Below are 26,777 nucleotides of genomic sequence, written 5' to 3'. Positions count from 1 at the left end.
GTCCCATTAGTATAATTGCCTAATTAGCACACAGAAGAAAGAGTAGTCCCATGGGGTCCAGTGGCGGAGCACAGCCGTGCAAACAGTGGGGGCAGCAAACCAGTTTAAGTAATAAAAATAATTTATTGGGTGGTCAAACGGAGAACATTATAACTCTGATGCGTTTCGGGACCTGCGTCCCTTTGTCAAAGAGTGAATTCGCGTCTGCATACTTCCCCATTACATATGGAAGCTCCCGCCCCAAGCTATGACGTCACGGGGCCCAAATCTCGCGCGGGTTACTCAGAAAGACCAACGCATTGGTGGACACAGCAACCAACGGGACGTCTGACCGGGAACTCGCCTCCCCTGTGAGCTGTGGCATGGGAAGCCGTATGTTAAATGGGAGCATAACATTATATACAAAACACAGTGTGAACTATTTAAAACAACTACAGCATAAAGCTATTACTGGTTAAAAACACGAACATAAAACCATCAAGAAATGGTGAAACTGTTTGGTACTTGGCAGATTAAGGCATATATTGAACTTAGGAAAATGGTATAATGTATCAAACGGATAAATGGACGGAACAACATAATATCTATTAGCAAATTTACATAATGCAGAAACCAATACCTAAATGATTAATCAAGCTGTCTGAGCGACTGCCAGTCTTGCATATAGCTCAGTATTAGTATGTATTAAAAATGATCTGTACACATCAATAAACGCAAAACATCCTCTGTATTGAACCATGAATCAATGCTGTTGTCCATTATTCTTATATCTGGTCTCATAGTACACCTGAGAAGTATCAGTTGACACATTGAAACGTGCAGAATATTTATACCCTACTCAGAAATCAATCATATCATATAACAAATAGATAAGTGGACAGAACAACATGATGTCTGTTGGTAAGTATATACAATGCAAAAATGTCTAAATAATGTACGGACATACAGTATGAAAGAAAAAAGAAAAAAGAAAAAATATATTCTATTTCTACTGAACAGAGTGTATAAATGTATAATGCCAACTTGTGGGATCAAAGCTTCTATAGCATATATCTCATTAAAGAGGCTGTAAGGTTAAAACTGTCTTCTGCCAGCTCTCGAATTGATAAGGTTAAACAGAATACGCTGGCCTTGCTATTTTCACGGGAGGCTATTGTAAATAGCTTTAGACCAGCTGTTTAGTGCCTGTCAAAATGTTGTTAAAACAAGACTACAGAGGATAGGGCTGCCTTATAAGTCACCAATGTATATGTCTCTTGCTCAGCAGTTAAATATTTTAAGCTCTACAGAAAAGGCATTATGTGAAGGATACATGTAAATTTAGATGTGTACCCATATTTGTAACAGATGACAACTGTATTTTTGTCCCTGCCTTGTGTATAAAAACCTGCTTGTGAACCATTAAAATTTAGTTGTAAGAACTCAGCCAAGGCGCCTCTCTGAATTCTTACAGCTCTGAGCTCGTATGTCATACTAATTGAAATAATCTCATATCTGTTGCGTTTCAGTAGCTCCCGGGAGAAGTTTTGTTTTGCTTGCCCTAGATGACCTGATCTGTAGAGATCTAACAGTTTTGGTGACAGAAGTGGAATTTCGCACAGGAAAAAGGGTGAGTAAAGATTCTTTTTATTTGTTTCTCACCTTTTCCTCTTCGAAACTAAGCAACCTAAATTTATAAGGGCAAAAGAACATAAGGTGAGAGTCCTTATTGTTTAATCGTGGGTAAGTCTCTTTAATAAGGGTAAGTCCCCGATTTATGTAACAAAGTGTGAGAGTCCCTTTGGTTTTATCGAGGGTAAGTCTCTGATTTATGTAACAAAGGGTGAGTCCCTATTGTTTAATCAAGTGTAAGTCCCTGATAAGTAAAACGGACAGTACATGATTTCAAATAGGATGGCAATTTAAGTTAAGTTAAGTTAAAAATTGTTTAAAGTTAAGTTAACATAAGTATTGTTTAAAGTTAAGTTAATAATTGTTTATTAATACGTGCGCATAAAGTGTTAAGATTTATTTCCTGTATAAACTCATTATGGGCACTAACATTTTGTCATCTAATGAACTTACATTAACCTGTCAGCCCTCGCACAAACCCCTCCCTCACTGTCAGTGGCAAAATCAGCTGTCTCTCTCTCGCCTGTATGTATTGTAATAAGCAGCTGCAAGTAGCCCCCACCTTTTTTCCTCCAGCTATTTTTACACAGGCATAGGAATGTACCAAAATCGTGAATGACAGCATGGCTCTTAGGAAAAACGAACATGCAAACTCAAATTATTTGTGCAACATTAACTGAGTATGAGTATATATTAAGTTTAAATTAATAATATTTTCCCGTCTGAATTGAAAAGTGGAAAACAAGAGTATAACAGGTATAGGTTTCTTTTTCCCTCAGAATGTTTTATTTTTAAGTATGGATATGGTAAAAAAAAAAAAAAGGTTGATTGATTGAGTAATCCCTGTGTGTGTGCTTGTAAGAATCTGGGTGAATTCTATCTATGTGAAAGTGTTATTTGCATTGAATAATAAGAATACTATGTATACAAAATGACTATTCAGGACTTGCAAATGATTCTAAAATAAGAATATAATTAATTGCTCATGATTGAAATTTAATTTTTAAAAGGTGTACACCACCACTATAATATAAACTAATTTACACTGGGCAGGGGAAAGTTTTGGGTATCTGTGGAGAAAAAGAATAAAGAAAGGATGAATTATTTTTGTAAACAGTCCAGTCACTGGAATAATAAGGATGTTTATCGTACTGGCCAGGCGATTTATTTCCTTAATCAGAATTATAATTCTTTTCCTCTAAATCTCCACAGATAAAATCAGGTGAATATCTTATATAGAATAACAGGGGAAATATATTCTAGACACAAAGCTAACTAGAAGCTCAGCATTTTAAAAATTAGTTAAAAAAAAAAAAAAAGAAGTTAATTATGATATGAAGAAAAAAAAGGATATCTTTATTAATTTATTCTGCAGGATCAAACTGTTTTGTTTTCCTATTTATTAAAATAGGTGAGAAAATATGTGTCTGTTATTTTTTGTAAAAACTGGTTGAATGTGTGAAAGAAGCGTAAAATTCTGTTGGTTTTGTATCTGCGCCCTGTGCTCTTTTTGTGTATAACCAGTAACTAAACTATCTAAAAGTATATGTTAAAGCCTACAATTTTCTGTTTAACAAAGATCCAGTTTTAATTTTTGAATACCAGAAACATTGTCGGGCTGTGTGAAGAGCTGCATATTTCAAGCTGTCCCAAATTGTATTGCAGTAACCAGTAATTAACCATTTTTTCTGTTACAAGGTTTTGGCAGGAAGCCCAGAGAGTTATTTGAGCTTGTTATATGGCTTGAAATGGAAACAGGTGTAAATTGATTAATATAGAGTTCCAATAAACAGAGGACAGTAACCCAGAATGAGCACTCTAAACACCTGGTGGGTGGGTAATGAAGTGGTTAAAACTTAAATCTTTAATATCCGTGTAAAATAATGGGGATTAAAACAAATATTAAACGCTCAAATCCTATAGTATGAAACCAATGTAATGTTCTGGATCACTGATGAACTGCATAGAATCACTAAACTAGTGTCTTGCAGTGGGAACAGGTGGAGAAAGTAACCACTAGTCCAATGTAATCAGCACAGAAACTCTAGTGCTGAGCCATGTATAAGTGTGCAGACCTCGAAATAGCAGTAAAGCACGTACAAGGAAAACGGCCCCTGACCAGGTCTGCCAGTATACTAATAATAATAATAATAGCATGTTCTTCTATAGTGCTGCTGGTTGTGCGCAGCGCTTTGCAGAGACATTTTTGCAGGCACGGGTCCCTGCCCCGTGGAGCTTACGGTCTACGTTTTTGGTGCCTGAGGCACAGGGAGATAGAGTGACTTGCCCGGAGTCTCGGGGAGCCGACACTGGGAATTGAACCAGGCTCCCCTGCTTCAGGCTCTCAGTGCCAGTCGGTGTCGTTGCTCACTGAGCCGCTCCCTCTCATAAACTAGAGGGTTCTCTATGGAATAATTTTTCTGCAAAGTTGATCAAATATTTAATATTTTATCATTTTTAACCATCTTTTTCTCTCAAATGTGTCCCACCTATAAATCTGTGTCTATAAGTTTTTATGCTACAGGTTGTTCTTTCAGCAAATCAGATGCTATTTTGTGTTCTAAAAGTTTCTGTCAGAAGACTATAGCAGATTATATTTATATTCAGTAGGGTTCTTTTGAGATTTTTTTTTTTTTAATGAAAATTTTATACCCAAAGGTTTCAGGTTAGTTTTGCTATACATCAAGCAATTCCATTAAGGTTATGCTTTAAATGCTGTTATCCTTTATGTGATATTGTTCACATGTAATACAAGTGAACAAAAGGAGGGTGTTATTGCTGTTATTATTGCTGGCTGCCCCTGAAACCATATGGCAAGGGCTGAGAGTGTCAGCTCTTGGCTCTTGGGTATAATATTGTACCTTACTATGTTGCCTGTAATTTTTCCTTTTTATACCCCATATGGGTATAAACTAGAAACTGTGGATGTAGGGTTAACTGTGTAAGCCCAGTGGGCTAGTTAATGCATTCTCTGTGTATTCCCTTTGCCTCATGGGCCTGCAGCTGTCTGTGCAGGCTTATAAGTGGATTGCCTTGTATGGGTGGCTCCTTATGAGAAATAGCTGCACAGAATATGCTTATGAGAATAGCTGTCTCCTGGCACATGAGGGAAAAGGGAGGGGATATTTTGGCCTGTCTTGTCTGCCAGCAAAGTATTCTTAGCTGGTATCTTAGAGAAGAGAAGGTTTTAGAACCCCACATGATAGGTGCAAATAGTGGAGTGCAAGCTCTTGTGTCTACATGTTGGTTTTATGTGTTCTAAGCCTGCAAAGCATTGTGTTTGTCCTGTGATTTAAACCCAGGTTGGTGAATTAGCATGTGAATTAACATGTGAATTACATGTGAATAAGCATTCCAATGCCCCAGCTCAGATATGGAGTGCCTGAAAAGTGAACTGACCCTGTTATTTTCTATGTCATATTCCCTTAGCGGAACTGTGAAATTTCTTGTGTGTCAGTTTTAGGAGGATATTTGGGTGGAAATATAGTTATTTTGGTTGCAGGAGTTGTGGGGCCAAAGTGCTGGTAGTCACTTAATTTTCCCCAGCAAGCAGGCATGATTTGACTGAACGCAGTGTGAATTACACCAGGGCCTCCCTGTGCCCCCCAGACTCCTGGATTTCGAGCCCAAATCTCCCCAAGTTATTTTCCTAATAACTATAAGGTTCCCCAAAGTATATTCTCTGTTTCTTGTGTTTGTGAAGTTTTCAAGGTCTTATCCGAATGAACCACCGTTAATTTTTCTGCCTGTTTTGCCTTGTGATTGATCCCTTAAATATAAAGGTGTATTTGGCCTAGCCTAATGTGACAATTAGATATAATTTTCTCTCATGGGAAGACCAATGGTCACCCTAGGTACCTTGTAGATTTAATGTTGTATGATTATGCTCTAAACAGACGATATTAATCAGCATCTATTGTGTGAAACTAATGCAATTGTCTGAGTGTCTCATGTCCAGGTGCAGTCCTTCCAATTAGATGAAGATAAAGGTGACGCAAAAGCGCTTTTCATCTAAAGTGGAGAGCCCTATTCCAGATTCTACCCAGTCAGAGTATTTTTCCTGGATCCATGTTACACAAGTGCACCCACAGTCGCTTCAAAATTAAACCTCAACAAAGGAGGGATGGCCTAAAGACACAGCCGTTCTCAGTTGGTGTTTTGGTTCATAAGAAAACCCGGCACTAACCAAAAAAAGGAGAAAAGTTCATAGGAAGAAAATTCGGACCTCAACATATGACCTTTGAACTTTTTAATAACCTTTCTTTTTACAGGTTTTATTATTTTAATTACAATGTTTATTCTATTAGGTTTATATACTGTAAGTGGTGTCCACATGAAGATGATAGGATAGTAACAAGAATATTTTGTTATATAATGGAATCCTGGTAAACAAAGCCCACATCTTATGTGCAATATATCCCAATGTACTATACATACCGAATAAATTGCACCCCAGGAACACGAGAGTTATATTTAACCCCTTGGAAAAAGACAAGATGCTATAAGATATTTGTAGAACTATATATATAAGAAATTGGTTATGAAGGGAGTAGAAATACCTAGGAATTATTGACTCTGTGATAGATGGATAGATAAATTATTATCCTGCAACTAGACCAGGTTAGGATATTTGGGAAAGTGGTTCCAGTGTTTGAAGGTAGAGATGAGGGTTGGGATTTGTTGGGACTTGGTGGTTAGATTATTTCGCTGGGAGCGAAGCTAGTGGATGTTTTTGTATGTGTGTCTGTCCTACTCATTACTCTCTGTGTTATGAACAGCAAAACTTTGGTCCTGAAGTGCGTTGCAACCCCCCCACCGATGCTATGTCTCTTTTTGGTGATGAAGATGTCAGCAGTCCCCCAGAAGTAGAGACCGAAAAAAGAAATCAACCAGGCCAATACAATGGCCAGAAAGGAATCAAGTTATGTACTATGGGACAATTTTTTGGTCCAGCAGGACTATGATATGGTTAACTGTTCTTTAAAAAGACTGTCTCTAAAGGAAGAGGGGGCTGAGAAGATTGGAAAAGAGGAAGGTGGGGAGGTCACCCAAGGGCGTGTGTCAACCACAAGGAAAGGATCACAAGTCAACCATTTTGCCTATGGCAGCCATTTTGTCTGTTCCGATATTCTGAGTAAATGTAGTATGTAAGATGTATGTGTTGGGCAGTCGCTCCTAGGAAATATTAACCCACACCAACCCCCACTTATGCTCAGAAATAGAATTTAAATAATGTTCATCATACCTAAGAAAAGAATATGAAATTGAAAGGCATAAATTATTAAAAATAGCTCAGTTAAGAGAGTAGCGGGAGGTCTAATACCCTTTTAGGAATGTATGATTTATATGCAAAAGGGGATTTTTCAGTAGTCAATATAAATGCTGTTTTTTCACGATACTAAAAGACGCTATTTTTAAGGCTCAGCAATAGATAAGAAGAGTAGTTTTGTAAAATTGTATGGCATTGGGTTATCTGATGGCAGCACAAGGAGGGGTTTGTAAATTAGTGGGTAAAGAATGCCGTTCTTATATTGACACCCAATCAAAAAGTATACACCATGATATGGATACTCTAGCCGAAATTTAATCTAGAATGAGAGAGGAAACAAAAGCGTTTGATTTTACATTTGGCCTTGAAAATTGGCTCGGTGTATTGGGAATTAAATTCTTTACGGAATTAGGATAATCACAGGTTTATTACTCTGTGTGTATGAATTAATCTAGATAGGTAAAAGTGTAATCAGCTCTATTTTTGCCAAAGAAAGATGTTTCTGCTTCTAGCTCGACCATTATGTATATGCCTCCCACAAAGAGAGCGAGAAATACCAATAGTCTTGGTACTCGTCAACCACCCATATGTTCATCTCTGATTATCAAACGAGATACCTAAGAGAGATAGGTTTCTGCAGGCACATGGTCTCTTGGAGGTTTCTTCCTTGGAGTTTTTCCTCTCCTGAGTGGTTTGCAGAAGAATAAATGGGATTGGTCAATTGATTTGTTCTTTCAGAACAAAAGGAGGATTTGTAAGGTTAAAACTGTCTTCTGCCAGCTCTCGAATTGATAAGGTTAAACAGAATACGCTGGCCTTGCTATTTTCACGGGAGGCTATTGTAAATAGCTTTAGACCAGCTGTTTAGTGCCTGTCACAATGTTGTTAAAACAAGACTACAGAGGATAGGGCTGCCTTATAAGTCACCATTGTATATGTCTCTTGCTCAGCAGTTAAATGTTTTAAGCTCTACAGAAAAGGCATTATGTGAAGGATACATGTAAATTTAGATGTGTACCCATATTTGTAACAGATGACAACTGTATTTTTGTCCCTGCCTTGTGTATAAAAACCTGCTTGTGAACCATTAAAATTTAGTTGTAAGAACTCAGCCAAGGCGCCTCTCTGAATTCTTACAGCTCCGAGCTCGTATGTCATACTATTTGAAATAATCTCATATCTGTTGCGTTTCAGTAGCTCCCGGGAGAAGTTTTGTTTTGCTTGCCCTAGATGACCTGATCTGTAGAGATCTAACAGAGGCTATAGACATCAACCAGTGTCCCGTATCAAAGATTGAAACATAAATCTATTGCATGTCCGAAAGTACATTATGGTAAACAATTTGCATTGTAAAACATTTTAATATACAGACAATATGTATAACAGTACAAAAAATGTGATACATTGAAAGATGTGAGATATCTTAACCCATTATACAAGGAAATGCTTGTGTTCCCAGTCTAGATTCATGCCCCTGGGTTCCAGTGTCCCAAGGGCATAAATCCAGTACATCTCTCTTTGATTTAGAAGAGACTCTCTATCTCCTCCTCGGGCATGGAGACGTATGTGTTCAATCGCACTAAATGTAAAATTCTGTATGGAACCAAACCGACATTTTAAGAAGTGACGTGCAACAGGGTATCTTTCATCTCTATTCTTAATAGTTCTGACGTGTTCTGTGATTCTCTCTCTAAGTGGGCGAATTGTCCTGCCCACATATGAGCTGCCACATGTGCATCTACTGTAAGTGCATAAACAATGAATTTAGTATTGCACGTCATCAGGGAACATAGGCTGTAGTTTTTCTTTGTATGTACATTTTTGATCTGTTTCATAGGGGAAGCGTATCTACACATTTTACAATTACCACAACTGAAGAAACCTTTGATATTGTTTTTTTTAATCTCTTTATTGGGATCAAATAGACTGGGGGAAATTCTGTTACCAATGGTTTTAGCCCTCCTAAAAACCATTCTTGGTTGATCTTGTATGTATTTATCCAGGTCTTTGTCTAATTTTAGTATACCCCAATGTTTTGTCAAAATGGCTCTGATTTGTTGTGCCTGCCTAGAGAAAGTGGTGATAAATAGAGGTGAATCTTCAGTTGATTTAATGTGTTGGTGTGAGTTTTTTTCATTTTTAGACTTAGTTTGTTTCAAAAGTGCTGACCTATCCATGTTTAATGCATGATTAAATGCATTTTTAATGTCTTCCTCTCTGTAACCCCTATGTTTGAACCTCTCTGATAGTTCTTCTGCTTGGGTCAAAAATATCTGATCTGTTGAAAAGAGTCTCCGAAGTCTAAGGAATTGTCCTTTCGGAATACCTCTGATAAGGGGTCGGGGATGTGCACTGTTGGCCCTGAGCAAGGAATTTCTAGAGTTCTCTTTTCTATACATCTTAGTTTGGATTCTAAGATCTGCATCCAAGTATAGGTGCAAGTCTAGAAAATCCATCTCGCTATCATGTGTTTTGGATGTACATTTTATATTAAAAGAATTACTGTTCAAATACACAAAAAACTCATGTAGTGTTGAGGTGTTGCCAGACAAAATAATCAATAAGTCGTCTATATAGCGACGATAGAAAAGTATGTAGTGTCTAAAGGGATTAGCATCACCAAAAATATAAGTGGTTTCCCAGAAGCCCATAAATAAATTGGCATATGAGGGTGCAAAGGAGGTCCACATAGCCGTGCCTTGTGTTTGTAAGTAATAAGTGTTATTAAATAGAAAGTAATTGTGTTGTAACAAAAATATAATTGAATCAAGAATAAACGTGCTCTGTGCCAGGTGAGTATTAGAGTGGTTTAAATAATAAATAATAGCTTTAATACCTAGTGTGTGATTAATAATGGTGTATAGAGAGGTCACGTCAAGTGTGACCCAACGATAGGAATGTGACCATGTCATCTTCTGTATATCTGTCAATAGATCTATAGAATCTCGTAGAAAAGATGGAAGCCATGGGTTGTAAAAATTGATCCACGTACCTAGAGAGACCATCTCCCAAAGATCCAATGCTCGATATAATCGGTCTCCCAGGGGGGTTGACCAGAGACTTATGGATCTTTGGGAGATGGTGGAAAATAGGTACTGTGGGAAACTGATTGTATATAAATTGATATTCCTGTTGTGTGAGAACTCCTAATTCCTTGCCCATCTCTAGTAATTTTCTGATCTCAATAAGATATGGGGCTGTGGGGTTTCTGTCTAATTTGCAATAAGCCTCTGTATCATTTAGTTGTCTGAGAGCTTCTTTTAGATACAGATCTGCATGCATAACCACCAAAGCCCCACCCTTATCAGCATTTTTTATTACGATGTCACCTCTTTTACCAAGTGAATTAAGGTGCATCCTTTCATCTTTTGATCAATCACTGATGACTCTCCACAATTACTCCACAGGAGAACATGGATGAATCTGATCCGACTTCCCCTGTTGATATACAAGAAAGACCCTCCTTTAGGGAGTTGAGTGTATTACAAGATATGAATGACTTGCTCACTGAACAAGAATCAGGAGAGTCATTAGTGATTGACATTGATCAACAGTCTAATTTCCTAGTTGATAGTAAACACACTAATTTTAAGAACAGATCTGTCTTCTGTCCATTCTTTAATAAAGGCGCACACATTGAAACCTTTGAAAACTTGTAGAAAAAGACCTGCAGACATTAGCTAGGGGGTTTACTTTTTCCACCTGTACACATGGCAATGTCTCTAAAGATGAAAGGATGCACCTTAATTCACTTGGTAAAAGAGGTGACATCGTAATAAAAAATGCTGATAAGGGTGGGGCTGTGGTGGTTATGCATGCAGATCTGTATCTAAAAGAAGCTCTCAGACAACTAAATGATACAGAGGCTTATTGCAAATTAGACAGAAACCCCACAGCCCCATATCTTATTGAGATCAGAGAATTACTAGAGATGGGCAAGGAATTAGGAGTTCTCACACAACAGGAATATCAATTTATATACAATCAGTTTCCCACAGTACCTATTTTCCACCATCTCCCAAAGATCCATAAGTCTCTGGTCAACCCCCCTGGGAGACCGATTATATCGAGCATTGGATCTTTGGGAGATGGTCTCTCTAGGTACGTGGATCAATTTTTACAACCCATGGTTAAGACGCTTCCATCTTTTCTACGAGATTCTATAGATCTATTGACAGATATACAGAAGATGACATGGTCACATTCCTATCGTTGGGTCACACTTGACGTGACCTCTCTATACACCATTATTAATCACACACTAGGTATTAAAGCTATTATTTATTATTTAAACCACTCTAATACTCACCTGGCACAGAGCACGTTTATTCTTGATTCAATTATATTTTTGTTACAACACAATTACTTTCTATTTAATAACACTTATTACTTACAAACACAAGGCACGGCTATGGGGACCTCCTTTGCATCCTCATATGCCAATTTATGTATGGGCTTCTGGGAAACCACTTATATTTTTGGTGATGCTAATCCCTTTAGACACTACATACTTTTCTATCGTCGCTATATAGACGACTTATTGATTATTTTGTCTGGCAACACCTCAACACTACATGAGTTTTTTGTGTATCTGAACAGTAATTCTTTTAATTTAAAATTTACATCCAAAACACATGATAGCGAGATGGATTTTCTAGACTTGCACCTATACTTGGATGCAGATCTTAGAATCTAAACTAAGATGTATAGAAAAGAGAACTCTAGAAATTCCTTGCTCAGGGCCAACAGTGCACATCCCCGACCCCTTATCAGAGGTATTCCGAAAGGACAATTCCTTAGACTTCGGAGACTCTGTTCAACAGATCAGATATTTTTGACCCAAGCAGAAGAACTATCAGAGAGGTTCAAACATAGGGGTTACAGAGAGGAAGACATTAAAAATGCATTTAATCATGCATTAAACATGGATAGGTCAGCACTTTTGAAACAAACTAAGTCTAAAAATGAAAAAAAACTCACACCAACACATTAAATCAACTGAAGATTCACCTCTATTTATCACCACTTTCTCTAGGCAGGCACAACAAATCAGAGCCATTTTGACAAAACATTGGGGTATACTAAAATTAGACAAAGACCTGGATAAATACATACAAGATCAACCAAGAATGGTTTTTAGGAGGGCTAAAACCATTGGTAACAGAATTTCCCCCAGTCTATTTGATCCCAATAAAGAGATTAAAAAAAACAATATCAAAGGTTTCTTCAGTTGTGGTAATTGTAAAATGTGTAGATACGCTTCCCCTATGAAACAGATCAAAAATGTACATACAAAGAAAAACTACAGCCTATGTTCCCTGATGACGTGCAATACTAAATTCATTGTTTATGCACTTACAGTAGATGCACATGTGGCAGCTCATATGTGGGCAGGACAATTCGCCCACTTAGAGAGAGAATCACAGAACACGTCAGAACTATTAAGAATAGAGATGAAAGATACCCTGTTGCACGTCACTTCTTAAAATGTCGGTTTGGTTCCATACAGAATTTTACATTTAGTGCGATTGAACACATACGTCTCCATGCCCGAGGAGGAGATAGAGAGTCTCTTCTAAATCAAAGAGAGATGTACTGGATTTATGCCCTTGGGACACTGGCACCCAGGGGCATGAATCTAGACTGGGAACTCAAGCATTTCCTTGTATAATGGGTTAAGATTTCTCACATCTTTCAATGTATCACATTTTTTGTACTGTTATACATATTGTCTGTATATTAAAATGTTTTACAATGCAAATTGTTTACCATAATGTACTTTCGGACAAGCAATAGATTTATGTTTCAATCTTTGATACGGGACACTGGTTGATGTCTATAGCCTCTTTAATGAGATATATGCTATAGAAGCTTTGATCCCACAAGTTGGCATTATACATTTATACACTCTGTTCAGTAGAAATTGAATATAATTTTTCTTTTTTCTTTTTTCTTTCATACTGTATGTCCGTACATTATTTAGACATTTTTGCATTGTATATACTTACCAACAGACATCATGTTGTTCTGTCCACTTATCTATTTGTTATATGATATGATTGATTTCTAAGTAGGGTATAAATATTCTGCACGTTTCAATGTGTCAGCTGATACTTCTCAGGTGTACTATGAGACCAGATATAAGAATAATGGACAACAGCATTGATTCATGGTTCAATACAGAGGATGTTTTGCGTTTATTGATGTGTACAGTTCATTTTGAATACATACTAATACTGAGCTATATGCAAGACTGGCATTCGCTCAGACAGCTTGATTAATCATTGAGGTATTTGTTTCTGCATTATGTAAATTTGCTAATAGATATTATGTTGTTCCGTCCATTTATCCGTTTGATACATTATACCATTTTCCTAAATTCAATATATGCCTTAATCTGCCAAGTACCAAACAGTTTCACCATTTCTTGATGGTTTTATATTTGTGTTTTTAACCAGTAATAGCTTTATGCTGTAGTTGTTTTAAATAGTTCACACTGTGTTTTGTATATAATGTTATGCTCCCATTTAACATACGGCTTCCCATGCCACAGCTCACAGGGGAGGCGAGTTCCCAGTCAGACGTCCCGTTGGTTGCTGTGTCCACCAATGGGTTGGTCTCTCTGAGTACCCCGCGCGAGATTTGGGCCCCGTGACATCATAGCTGGGGGCGGGAGCTTCAATATGTAATGGGGAAGTATGCAGACGCGAATTCACTCTTTGACAAAGGGACGCAGGTCCCGAAACGCGCCAGAGTTACCATATACTCCGTTTGACCACCCAATATATTATTTTTATTACTTAAACTGGTTTGCAGCCCCCACTGTTTGCACGGCTGTGCTCCGCCACTGGACCCCATGGGACTACTCTTTCTTCATATGCTTCCGACGTGACGCACGCATCAATCAAGGACCGAGCTACTATTCAAGTGAGTTCTTCACAAAGACTGTTTATTATGGTATGTACCTTTGTTTGCTGGGGGTTTATACAGGACCTTTATGGTATATATGGAGATCTGTGTTAGCCCTCCAGCAATACTAGTACACTCCTATGCTTATACCATCCAAGTGAGTCTCACATAGCATTTATGTATGCTCCGGTGTCTTGGCTATATATCACTGTTATTCTGAGTATATACATATGCCCCTAGGACAGCTGAGCCCTGAATATTGGGATAATATCCCTTACCTACAGCCTAATTAGCACAAAGAATATAAAGTATCAAATGACATACAAGACCCAATCTATAGTCAATCCAGCATAATTACTAGGTAAATTCAAATACACAAGTATATATATGGGTGTACGCAGTGTGGCCAAATAGACCCAACTCCACAGTTGCCAAGTGAAACACATATAATCATACAGTACATGACCACATCAATTGAAAGTCAATATAGTTAGATTTCCATTATCACACTTAATAGCTGTACCACAGATGTCCTGTTAGACAAAGCTATCTGTTAGTTACCCTCTTCGGCATAAAAGCGCTAGATCTGTAACATAAGAGGGTAAATGTAGCAGCCAGGTGTATCCCTGTGTGTGATACTACGTTACCAGCCCCAAGCCAGCACTGCATATGTCTCACGATCCAACACCCTCAGAGACGCCAGCGTGGTATACTAATATTGGATTTCCTCTACTGTGTACCACCCACTGCTATCACATACTGTAATAGGTGTGTGTTGAGGATATTAATCTCACTATTTGAGCCTTATCTCATCATCTGACTCACACCTGTTTGGTCTCGCTAATCTACACCCCATAGGGGATTTTAGTAAATTGTTTGTTTTGTAATTTTAAATCGTCGTGGTTGTTATAATAAATATTTATTATTTTTTGATATATATGTTTTGGATTATTGGTTTTGTGAGCTCTGACTCACTTTAGTGTGTCATTAGGTAGTGGTGATTTTACCTCACTTAATGGGACAATTGGTATCCCAGGCTATTCTAGCTATTAATACTACTCTGAATGCAGCTAACTGGGTTCTTTTCGTTATCCTAGAGTTAACGTGTTGTTTTATTTCCTTGATACTATATGTATTTTTCTTGATTGTTTGTTCAATTCTTGTTTTTTTTTGTGTGATGGATTTTTTTAATTCTGGCTTATTTTGCGTGTTTGCTTTGTTTAATTATTATTTATTGGGGTATTTGCTTTAATTTATTCTGGTTTATTTTTGTTGATTTTTTTTTTAATTATTGTTTATTCTTATTGATTGATTTTTTTTATTCTGGTTTATTTTTGGTGATTTTTTTTTGATTGTGGTTTTATTTTGGTGATTTCATTTTTTTAAGTTGCTTATTGACTGCCATAGTGGCTAATCCTGCCCATATTATATGGGCATGATGACTATACCACTGTGCCAATCAATGGATAGAGGGTGGGGGTAGTTGCCCTGGGGAGGGTGGTTAAGCCACCTGTGTGGGTAGCGGGGTTAACCCCTTTATTACTTTAGCGGTTACTAACCACTAAATTAATTAAGGGGTTAGGGACTATTAGATTGTACTTTTGATTGTTGTGTTGCTGCAAATAGAGGACAAAGACGGGGAGGAAGATGATGACGGCTTTCATCCTGGCAGGAGAAAGTAGAAGTTTTATTTACTTTATGCTGGCTGGATAATATTTTATTTGGAATGGGCAAATAATCTATCTGGATAATAGTCATTTTGCTCATTACTGTCATGTAATGTAATGGTTGTTGGGGGTAGAGGTGGTGCCCCTTCCTCACCATTGGGGTTATCTTTGCTCCCATTGAGGGCATACATAACCACACTGGCAATGAATGGGTGTATTGGCTAGTATTTTGTTTTAATGTTTATTGTGGGTAGAGGGGGTGGGTGAAAGTGGTATTTGGCCTACGGTTGGTGTTTATGCCTAATGGGTGGGTAGCGAAAAGGGTTAACCGCTAAGGTAATGAAGGGTTAACTCCTTCCGCAACCCCCCACACCCACCGCAAGGCCTAAGAACCCACCACTGACCAAAAACCATTGAAGGGAAGTTAACATGATTTATAATGCATCAGTAAGACCACACCTTGAATATGGAGTACAATTTTGGTCACCACACCTTAGAACAGATATTATGGAACTAGAGAAAGTGCAGAGAAGAGCAACCAAATTAATAAAGGGGATGGACAATGTGACTTATCAGGATAGGCTAGCTAAATTAGATTTGTTTACATTAGAAAAGGGGCGTCTAAGAGGGGATATGATAACTATATTCAAATATATTCGGGACAATACAAGGAGCTTTCAAAAGAACTATTCACCCCAAGGATAGTACAAACGATACAGGATCATCCCTTAAGGTTGGAGGAAAGGATTTTCACCAGCAACAAAGGAAATACTTCTTTACGGTAAGGGCAGTTACAGTGTGGAACTCATTACCCTTTGAGACTGTGATGGCAATACAATAGATATCACAAATAAAGATTGTATATCTTTTTAGAATGGAATGCTATACAGGGATATACCAAATAAGTAAACCTGGGAAGGATGTTGATCCAGGGAGAAATATTTAGAGTCAGGAAGGAATTTATTTTTCCCCTTATGAAATATAATTTGGTGATATTTCACTGGGGTTTTTTGTTTGCCTTCCTCTGGATCAATATACTTGAAGTACAAATATAGGATTAAGTATCTGTCGTCTAAATTTAGCATAGGTTGAACTTGATGGACGTATGTCTTTTTTCCACCTCATCTAGAATGTAACGTTTTAACTATGTAACTACTGTATGTAACTCCTGAATTTCAACTTCAGGTTAAAACTCTTTCATCTGCAGAAATGAGAATGTTCTCAGGATTGGATGAGCGAGCAAAAAAATGTTTTTTTTTATGGTTGGGCATTAGCCCTTTTTTCAAATTCATTGCTGGTGGCTTCGACCCTTCAGATGCATTTGATGGCTTCGACCTTTCAGATGCATTTGATGACATTCATCCTGCCGGGGGTAAGTAAACATTTTTGTTATTTTTCTATTGCAACATTGAATGCCAAAGTGTCAATCAAGACCACCCATTGAGGGGCTAACCATCGGGTTGGGGTAGCAGGAACGTTAACCCCTTATTTACTTTTGCAGTTAGTAAAGCATTTCTTAGCAATACTTTGCTAGCCACTAAGGTGGTCAAGGGGGTAATTATTGTATTTTAAAATGGTTGATCTTTTTTTATTATACTTTACCATTGATTGACAATGTGGGTATCTAGCCCCCATTGAAAGGGCCTAGGTAGCCACAATGAAAATGAATGAGTTTATGGTTAAAATGTATTAAACTTCAATTTTAAATGCATTGACGTATTTCTACATTTGTATTTTTGTGTGGAATGCGCAAAAGCACTATTAGCCATATTTACTGCTGCGGCAGCTTTTAATCTAACGTTTGCCGGGAGCTGGCCATTTAAAAACGGATTTTCCAGCGCGGCGGCCGCTTCAATAGATAAGCACTAATGGCGCTTACTATTGAAAGCGCCCGAGGCGCGGGAAAACCGGCCTATTCTTGGCCGAAGATAGCCGCGCCCCCCGCGCTATTTTTAAAATGCGGGGGCAGCCGCATTAGGTTTAGCCCGGTCGCCTCTGTAGATGTTATAATGAAACATCATCCAACTTTGAAAATGGAAACTCATTTAGGAATTGAGATTCAAAGGTGTTTTTCCTCCTGAAACTAGGACACAAAACTGAACTGAAAATGCAAATAAATGTTTCTCTCAGTTAAAATGAGGAGAACGTGAGAGATCAGAGTCACTTAACTGCCATCTAAAGGTTCATTTATCACAGTAACTGCCAGAGGTGCAACGTTTTCTGAAATAATGTAATTGTATCACTTGTGTGTCATGGTGCTGTACATATCACGTGCGTATGTGTGTAAGACATTAGGGTGTAAGAAATGGGGGGTTATACAGGGAAGCGCAATGAGGCTGAAAGTTGGAAGCGTTTCTCAGCTGTGAGACCGTTTGGCAACCTTCAGATCTTCATGTTAACGTTATTACACTAAGTAGACTGATGGATGTTAATAAAATATCCTCTCTTTCATTTTCTCTAAAGGCTCCTCTGCAGACGTGGTTTTAAGTCAGAAAGATTCGGAAATTGGCCAAGTTGGGAAGTCCATTAAGTTACAGTGTGTGGTCAGTGGGTATAACATTAATGATCACCACATGCACTGGGTCCGCCAGGCTCCCGGGGGAGGCTTTGTCTGGTTGGCAGCTTTTAGAACCGGTCAAACAACTTATATAGGAGAGAATTTCAAGGGGAGAGTCACCCCCTCCTCCAGTGGATCCACTGCTCTGCTGAACATTGACAGGTTAATGGGATCTGACTCTGCTACATACTTCTGTGCCAGGCAACACAGTGCGAAACCCTTATCTGGCCCATGTACACAATCTGCCCAGCAGCTGTTACATGCACCAGGTGGTCACAGAATAATATTGGATATGACAAGTAGTTTCACTCCAAACCCAAGGGAAACAGCAATGTACAGTATACAGCACTGCCTGCTCTTCAAGAGTATTACTCTAAAAAAATGTATATTGGGAGTAAAACTCTCTTCATAATATCATCCAGAAGAACCTGATTTTTTTTCAACTTAGGGATCCAGAAATTCAAATAGAAACAATAATTATTGAAATGTTTTTAGACTCACATTTATTTAAAAAAAAAAATAGAATGAACTAGCACTCACCCTGTATATCTACTATATATTTGTGAAAGCACTGTATGTCTGCATGGCCTGTGTCCCTAGCGGCAATCTCATTGGTCCCTTGGCCCGCCCGCCCGCCCCCGCACACCTCTCATTGGCCTGAGGCGGAGTGACGGGCCAAAGGACACACACACACACACACACACACACACACACACACACACACACACACACACACACACACACACACACACACACACACATCTCTCTCTGTCCTCTCCCCCCCCATCACACTCACCTCCCTCTCCACTCACCTCCCGCTCCACTCACCTCCCTCTCCACTCACCTCCCTCTCGCTCAACTCCCCGGTGCGGGGACAGGCAGTGGGCAGGGCAGCCTGCCGCTGCCTCCACTCACCTCCTGCTCCACTCACCTCCCCGGCGCGGGGACAGGCAGTGGGCAGGGCAGCCTGCCGTTGCCTCCACTCACCTCCCGCTCCCTCCACTCACCTCCCGCTCCACTCACCTCCCCGGCGTGGGGACAGGCAGTGGGCAGGGCAGCCTGCCGCTGCCTCCACTCACCTCCCGCTCCCTCCACTCACCTCCCGCTCCACTTACCTCCCCGGCGCGGGGACAGGCAGTGGGCAGGGCAGCCTGCCGCTGCCTACACTCACCTCCCGCTCCCTCCACTCACCTCCCGCTCCCTCCACTCACCTCCCGCTCCCCCACTCACCTCCCGCTCTGCTCACCTCCCCGGCGTGGGGACAGGCAGTGGGCAGGGCAGCCTGCCGCTGCCTCCACTCACCTCCCGCTCCCTCCACTCACCTCCCGCTCTGCTCACCTCCCTGGCGTGGGGACAGGCATTGGCCAGGGCAGCCTACCTCTGCCACGCAGCACCTAAGATGGCGGCGGAAGGAAGGACCCCTTCCTCCCTCGCGAACTAACTAACATGGTGGCAGCCAGAAGGAGAGGTGTGTGTGTGTGTGTGTGTCACAGCGTGACAGTGTGTGTGTGGGACACTGTGTGTGTGTCTGTGTGCGTGTGTGTGTGTGTTACACTGTGTCTCAGACACTGTAGAGTGGGGACCGGAGCTACACATGGGGGGGGGGGTCAGGAGCGGAGAAAGATACAGGGGGAGTGGAGAGGAGGGACCCATCAATTTAAAGCAAACCAAACCCCTCCTGTCCACTGCCCCCCCCCTCCTGTCCACTGTCACCCCCCCTCCTGTCCACTCTCACCCCCCCTCCTGTCCCCTCTCCCCCCCTGTACACTCTCCCCCCCCCTGTCCACTCTCCCCCCCCTCCTGTCCACTCTCCCCCCCCTCCTGTCCACTCTCCCCCCCTCCCATCCCCTCCTGTCCACTGTCCTTTCCACTGTCCCCCCCCCCACCCGGCCACTGTCCCCCCTCCTGTCCACTGTCCCCCCCCTCCTGTCCACTGTCCTCCCCCTCCTGTCCACTGTCCCCCCCCTCCTGTCCACTGTCCCCCCCCTCCTGTCCACTGTCCCCCCCCTCCCCTCCTTTGCCCCCGTCCCCCTCCCCTCCTTTCTCCCCCCTCCCCCCCCCTTTTCCTAGCGCTAAATGTAACTCACGGGCAACGCCGGGTCTCTCAGCTAGTATATATATGTATATATATATATATATATATATATACATATACAATATATATATATATATATATATATATATATATATATATATATATATATATATATATATATATATATATATATATATACAGTGACAGAGTCATTGACTCTGTATACATTAGTAGGAGATGGCAGTATGCCTGCTTTCCAGTAGACGAGGGATTAGCCCAGCTGATTAAGCAGTCCACAGGTGATCCAAATTAAGCTAGCTCACCTGCTTTAAAACAGGAAGAGGAAATGCCTCTGGGGTGGCAGTCTCTCTCAGGCACTGAGAGAGGACAGAGGAGTGCTGACACAGACAGACAGACAGACAGACACAGGCTGCTCACATTGATCCTGTCCCAAGGGGAAATAAAGCTCCCAGGTAAGGAGCCAACTGGTGTTATTGAATATTGTTGGTCTGGTCTAGATTAGCTAGCCAACCAGGTAGATAGGCTGCACTTTTGTTTAGTTAGTTCCCCGACCGGCGATAGGTTTTTGTTTATGTTTATTTCACTTAAAGGGAAAGAGCCCCCATTGTTTTGTTATACTTTTGGACAAATAAATCCACCAGCATATTATTTCACAAGAAGATTTGTGTTGTCTTCTCACTAACCACGGTCATCCTGCCACAATATATATTTATATTTCAGATGAACATGCTATGATTCTGCATCTATAGGCGCAATATGCATACAACTATACATAAAATATACTGGATCAGCACTCAAAAAGTAAATCAAATCTATTGTGCACATATACTGTATAACACTGTATGTCTGCTAACTTTCCTTTCCCTGTGTGTGCTGATTTTTTCTGTATTGCTGCTTTTTCATACATTAAAGAAGAAAGTTGGTTAGAACAAAAGCAAAAAGGAAGTCCTTCCTTTTTCTTGGATTTACTTTTTGATCCAGTATGGTCTTTGTTATTACAATACATAGACTGATAGATGTTAATAAAATCTCCTCTCTTTCATTTTTTTTCCAAAGATTCCTTAGCAGACGTGGTTTTAAGTCAGAAAGATTTGGAAATTGGCCAAGTTGGGAAGTCCATTTAGGTCGTGTGTGGTCAGTGGGTATAATATTAATGATCACCACATACACTGGGTCCGTCAGACTCCCGGGGGAGGCCTTGTCTGGTTGGCAGCTTTTAGAACTGGATACAGTACCACAATAGGAGAGAATTTCAAAGGGAGAGTAACACCCTCCACCAGTGGATCCACTGCTCTGCTGAAGATTGACTGGTCAATGGGGTCAGACTGTGCTGCATACCTCTGTGCAAGTGAACACAGTGAGAAACCCTTATCTGGCCCATTTGCACAATCTGCCCAGCAGCTGCAGCAGATAGTCACAGAATAATATAGGATGTGACAAGCAGTCTCCCCCCAGTCCCAAGGGAGACACCAATCTAAAGTACATACAGTAGTACTGCATTCTTAACACGACACATTTTTTAGAGTAACATACAGATATAGCCTGTCTGTATGTTTGGTTTTCCTTAACTAAAGTCCAGACAGCAATCGTTTTGTTTTGGAGATGTAACCAATATATGTTGCGTTTAGTTGTAGCCATCTGGAGTCAGTTGTTCGTATTTCTATTCACACCTGATTTTAACAGGATATGCCGGACATATTTCTGATTTCTTTGTTTGAAGTTCATTATCTACCCACCAGATGGCACACTGAATGTGTTAAATTAGTCTACTCTATGTATGTCGACTACTGTAAGTCTCAGGCAGGTGCAAGAATGACCCCGCATTATACTGCAATTCGTTACAATTGCTTATTGTGTAATGGCCTTCACCATTCAAGACCTTATCAAAATTTGGTCGTTTTATATATTTTGTTGCAAAACGCAACATTTCAATGTCTTGAACTTTTACTTGGAGTTTCTGGTGACTCAGTTTTCGTGAACTGAGAAAAAGTGCAATATCAATTGCTGTAGGGAAACAAGATTGTAGTTTAATTTATCTAATTTATTCCACAATTAATGATACAGCAGATAAGAAAGCCACTGTATAAGAAATATATGAGTATCTCAATGCCAATTATGAATACTTTAGTGCAACGGTTATGCTCACCACAAACCTGGACCAGGCCGCGTGGCTGAGGTGGGGATAGATATACACTGACCTTAGACCACGAAGCCGGATCCGGGTTGCGAATTCCGTGGTCAAATGTACCTGGGTCAGGATTAGAGAAGGTCGAGTTATCGGTAGACAAGCCAGGGTCAGGGCAGGTGGCACAGGAGCGAAGGTCACGGTCATGAGCTGAGGTCTTCATCAGGAAAACAAGGAAAAAGTCGCTTCAGTGTAGAGAGCAGGAACTGGAACTGCACTGCTTCAGCGCAGAGAGCAGGAAACAGGAACTGGGGATCCAGTGCTTCAGCACAGACCAGCACCCCCTAGCCGGGTACAGCTGAGAGTGGTTGAGGCCACTGGAAGGTCACTGGGAACAGGAACTACAGACAGGACAAGAAACACAGAGGGCTTCAGTGTAACTGCTTCAGCGCGGTGGAGTCTGTCAGTAACTAGGAGCTATGGCAAGAAGGCCAAGGCAGGCCAAACAGAGGTGCTGTGGCAAGCACAGTTACTTGAGAAAGTCTATGTTCAACCATGAGAGAAAGGAAGAGCCCAGTATAAGAAGGGCGGGAGCCAATCAAAAGACAGGGATGTGAGGAAATTCCTCCAATGACGGAGCACAGAGACAGAGCTGCACAGGAGGCATCCGGGCTGCAGTGATTGCAAGCAGAGTTGATATTGATTGCAGGTTCAGCACCTTGATATAGAGCGCTCCGCTCGAAACGCATTGGTGGGGGCCCTTGGGCTCGTTTGTATTTTGATGTCTTGATCCATTAAATATTTTCTTTCATGGGATACACACTCTCTTGCAGTTTTTTCTTTTTTCTCTGTGCACAGTAGTGCTCCAACTCTCCCTCGTTTGTCTTGCTGGAATCCATGGAAAAACAGAGGCACACACCAGAGGAGGAATTTCACTGAAGACCACAAAGATATGAGTAATTTACTCTTGTACACCTTTTACTGTTCCACATCGATGTACATCTGACTGGACACTAGCTAGTGGGAGTTGTTACTTATCCAATAGTGGAACTCCATCCAGCTACTCAATTTATAGTGGACTTAGGTGTTGATCTACATATGATCATTGGTCTGTTCAGTTATGTGATACTCCAAGGACTTACACAGTGAGGAATTAGTTCATTCAGGCTTACTGCTGCGACACACTTTATTCGAGCAAATACCCAGTATGTACCTGGCAGATACCTGGAATGCGCCGCTCCTCACCTCAGACAAGCCCCGTTGCGTTTGCCTTCCCAGCCATGGTTCATGCCTGGCTGACGGGCGGCTGATCTGTTAAATGATAATGATTAGGATTTAATAGGCTGCAATGCTTCGCGTGTCTACCAGATGGCATAAATTCATGAATTGTAATGCAGTATATATATATATACTGTGCAGTATTGCAGCCAGCGGGAATAAAATGCTTCAATCCCTGCCTGGAAAATAACGCAATGCACTCGGGCAGAAAACAGTCACAAACCTCAATACACCCGAGTATACCCGAATTCGTGGGACTAGCCGAGCTCGAATAAAGTGTGTCGCCAGTGTACACTAGCCATTGATCTTTGTTCAAGAGCACCATATAGCTTTTTTCTACGCTTCTCTGATTGCAGGTTCAAACAGGGGTTTGTCTGGAAACACTATAGCTCTGTAAGGATGAGTTCCAGCCAAACCCAAAAGTGGATTCCTTACATTTACTGCACTGACACACTTTATTCGAGCAAATACCCGGTATGTACCTGGCAGATACCTGGAATGCGCCGCTCCTCACCTCTGACAAGCCCCGTTGCATTTGCCTTCCCAGCCTGGGTTCATGCCTGGCTGATGGGCGGCTGATCTGTTAAATGATAATGATTAGGATTTAATAGGCTGCAATGCTTCGCGTGTCTACCAGATGGCATAAATTCATGAATTGTAATGCAGTATATATATATATACTGTGCAGTATTGCAGCCAGCGGGAATAAAATGCTTCAATCCCTGCTTGGAAAATACCTCAATGCACTCGGGCAGAAAACAGTCACAAACCTCAATACACCCGGGTATACCCGAATTCGTGGGACTAGCCAAGCTCGAATAAAGTGTGTCGCCAGTGTAGGTATTCTGTTGACTCAAGTAAATGGAAAAGTTAGTGCGCTTTACTTTGTCAATGAATGATTGCTTCATTTGTATCCCCCCTAATCCGGGTATCACAGGAGGTTTTGGGGAATTGGAACCATCCTTTGTGAATATGTTTGATCATGGCAACTTCAGAAGGAGAAGAAACGGGACCAACAGATTGAATCATACTTCGCAATCTCGCAATCAGACATCTGAAAATCATCGTGAACAGCAGCCCCAACCTGATGATACCTTGGCAGGTCCATCTGTTAACCTGGGCATACCTGAATACTATCTACAGCAGTCGAACTTTGATTTTACCTATAATGCTCTGTATAGATAACTATCCGGATATGATAATGCCGAATATCGCCCGCATCAGCAAGGTTGGCAAGCTTGGCAAGAATTCTAACGAAGGTAAATATAATATAAAATATGTCGTTAACTTTTGTGCCCTATGAAACAAATAGCCTGTATACTGTAGTTTAAGTATCCATTTTTTTACAGAATTGATAGCGTGCTAAATCAACATCCAACATCCACAGCACACAGCCATCAGATGATGAGGATGATGACGTGAGATGTCGAAAAATCAATATATTACTGCCCTTTTATAACTTTTCTACGCTTTTACTCACTTTTTATAAATATTCTAATTCACGCGTGTTTTGCAACTGTGCTTACTAGTCCACAGTATTGTGTATCGGATAGATACTGTTCTGTGCATGAAATATTACCCTGTTGAGTAAAAAATTCACACTGAAATGTTTCCTGCTTATTTCCCCTCACATAACTGTACCGTGAGGGGGTGTTAATGGATCACGCTGTGCAGCAAGTCAGCCAAACATCCTCTCACATTCATTACAAGATCAGAACGTATGGTTTGTACCCCAGTTCTGAAGTACTGAAGAACTCTCCATTTTGACACCTCGGAAAGAATTAACTTCGTGAGTTTTAACCACAGCAAGCAAGTTTATTAAAAATAGCATTCAAAGACATTGGAGAGTACTTCAAATGGACACTTCACTGAGCACCATCTGTTAAAGTCAACCAAGGTTTGCATATACACGAGGACAGAGCATAAAAAATCTACAGAGGCAGCAACGAGTATCTGAACACTTGCCTTTGAAAATCTGGGGCAATCCCCCAGTAATGCTGCAACATTTCTGTGACATTTCTGCAAACAGACTAATGGCCCATCGGATTAACACAGCAGGGGTCCCTGGCAGTCCCATTCAAACTGAATGACACTGCCAGGGGCCCCCGCTGTGTTAATCCGATGGGCAATTAGTCTGTCTGCAGAAAGTCACAGAAATGTTGCAGCATTACTGGGGGATTGCCCCAGATTTTCCCAAGCAAGTGTTCGGATACTCGTGGCTGCATCAGTACTTATCACTGCAGATGATAAAAAATATTATAGGACCACACATTTTATGAGCAGTTTTACATCTGGATGTTTTAAATGCTTTGGGTGCTCAGTCTGCAATAGTCTCAACGCAGGTAGCAAATTTTTCCACCCCAGGAGCGGACACAAATATTAAATAAAACACAGGATAACATGTACATCTATCAACATAGTGTAGCCGGGCTCCCCTCGCCCGCATTTGTTGTTGTCGGGTGGGAGGGTTGCAGCAGGGCAGGGAACGCTCCGGTATATTGGAGGTTCCACGATATCAGGGCGCCGCCATGTTGAGGGTGGGCGCAGGCGTAGAAGGTGTGGAGCTGGAGGTCGCGCATGCGCGGGCATAGCTACCAAAGCCCGCGAAGGAGGAATAGTTCCTACAGGGTGGAGCATAGGGAACTACGAGTCCCAGCAGCCCCCGCGAGACCATGTGATGCCAGGGAACCAATTGGGTGGTTGGGATAGAGGAAAGAAGGAAGATATAGGGTCGGGGGGCGCGCACGTTGCTCAGAGCTAGCGGGAGGAGGAAGGAGACAAAGCTCCAGGTATAGGGAGGCATTCAGCCCCTACCTAGGCCTTATATCCCAGGCCCAGTTAGGCCCTGAGTCCCTTATAGTGGAGCAGAGATAGGGACTGTCCCTAGACAGGTTCCGGTTCCCCTTATTGTGCCGTTCAGTGATCACTTAAAGAGACAGTGTCTAACTAGCAGGAGGTCTGGGCTCAAACCCTGCTACTGTTGCTGCAGTTCGTCTGGGTGGGATCGCCCCGGATGCCTATTGCTGGAGCCACATCGCATCTGACCCTTTGTGAAGATCCTTGGCAGGCCCGGGTACTGGAGTGCCCGGCAGGTAATCAACAAGTGCACCAACCATATCACCATTCATACAGGACATAGTGGCTGCACAGTCACCCATACATATTCGTTATCTCACTTGTAGGTGGGGGACTTATTGTGTTGGGGTATTGGACATGGGGTGGGATCACCCGGTGAAGGAGGAGAAAGAAGCGTCCTGCGAGACGCAGTAGATAGTGTCTCCTCTAGGGAGGGACACCTGTTGATA

This window comes from Ascaphus truei, chromosome 13 (assembly GCF_040206685.1).
Source record: "Ascaphus truei isolate aAscTru1 chromosome 13, aAscTru1.hap1, whole genome shotgun sequence".
NCBI lineage: Eukaryota > Metazoa > Chordata > Amphibia > Anura > Ascaphidae > Ascaphus > Ascaphus truei.
Note: the sequence above shows the minus strand (reverse complement) of the source record.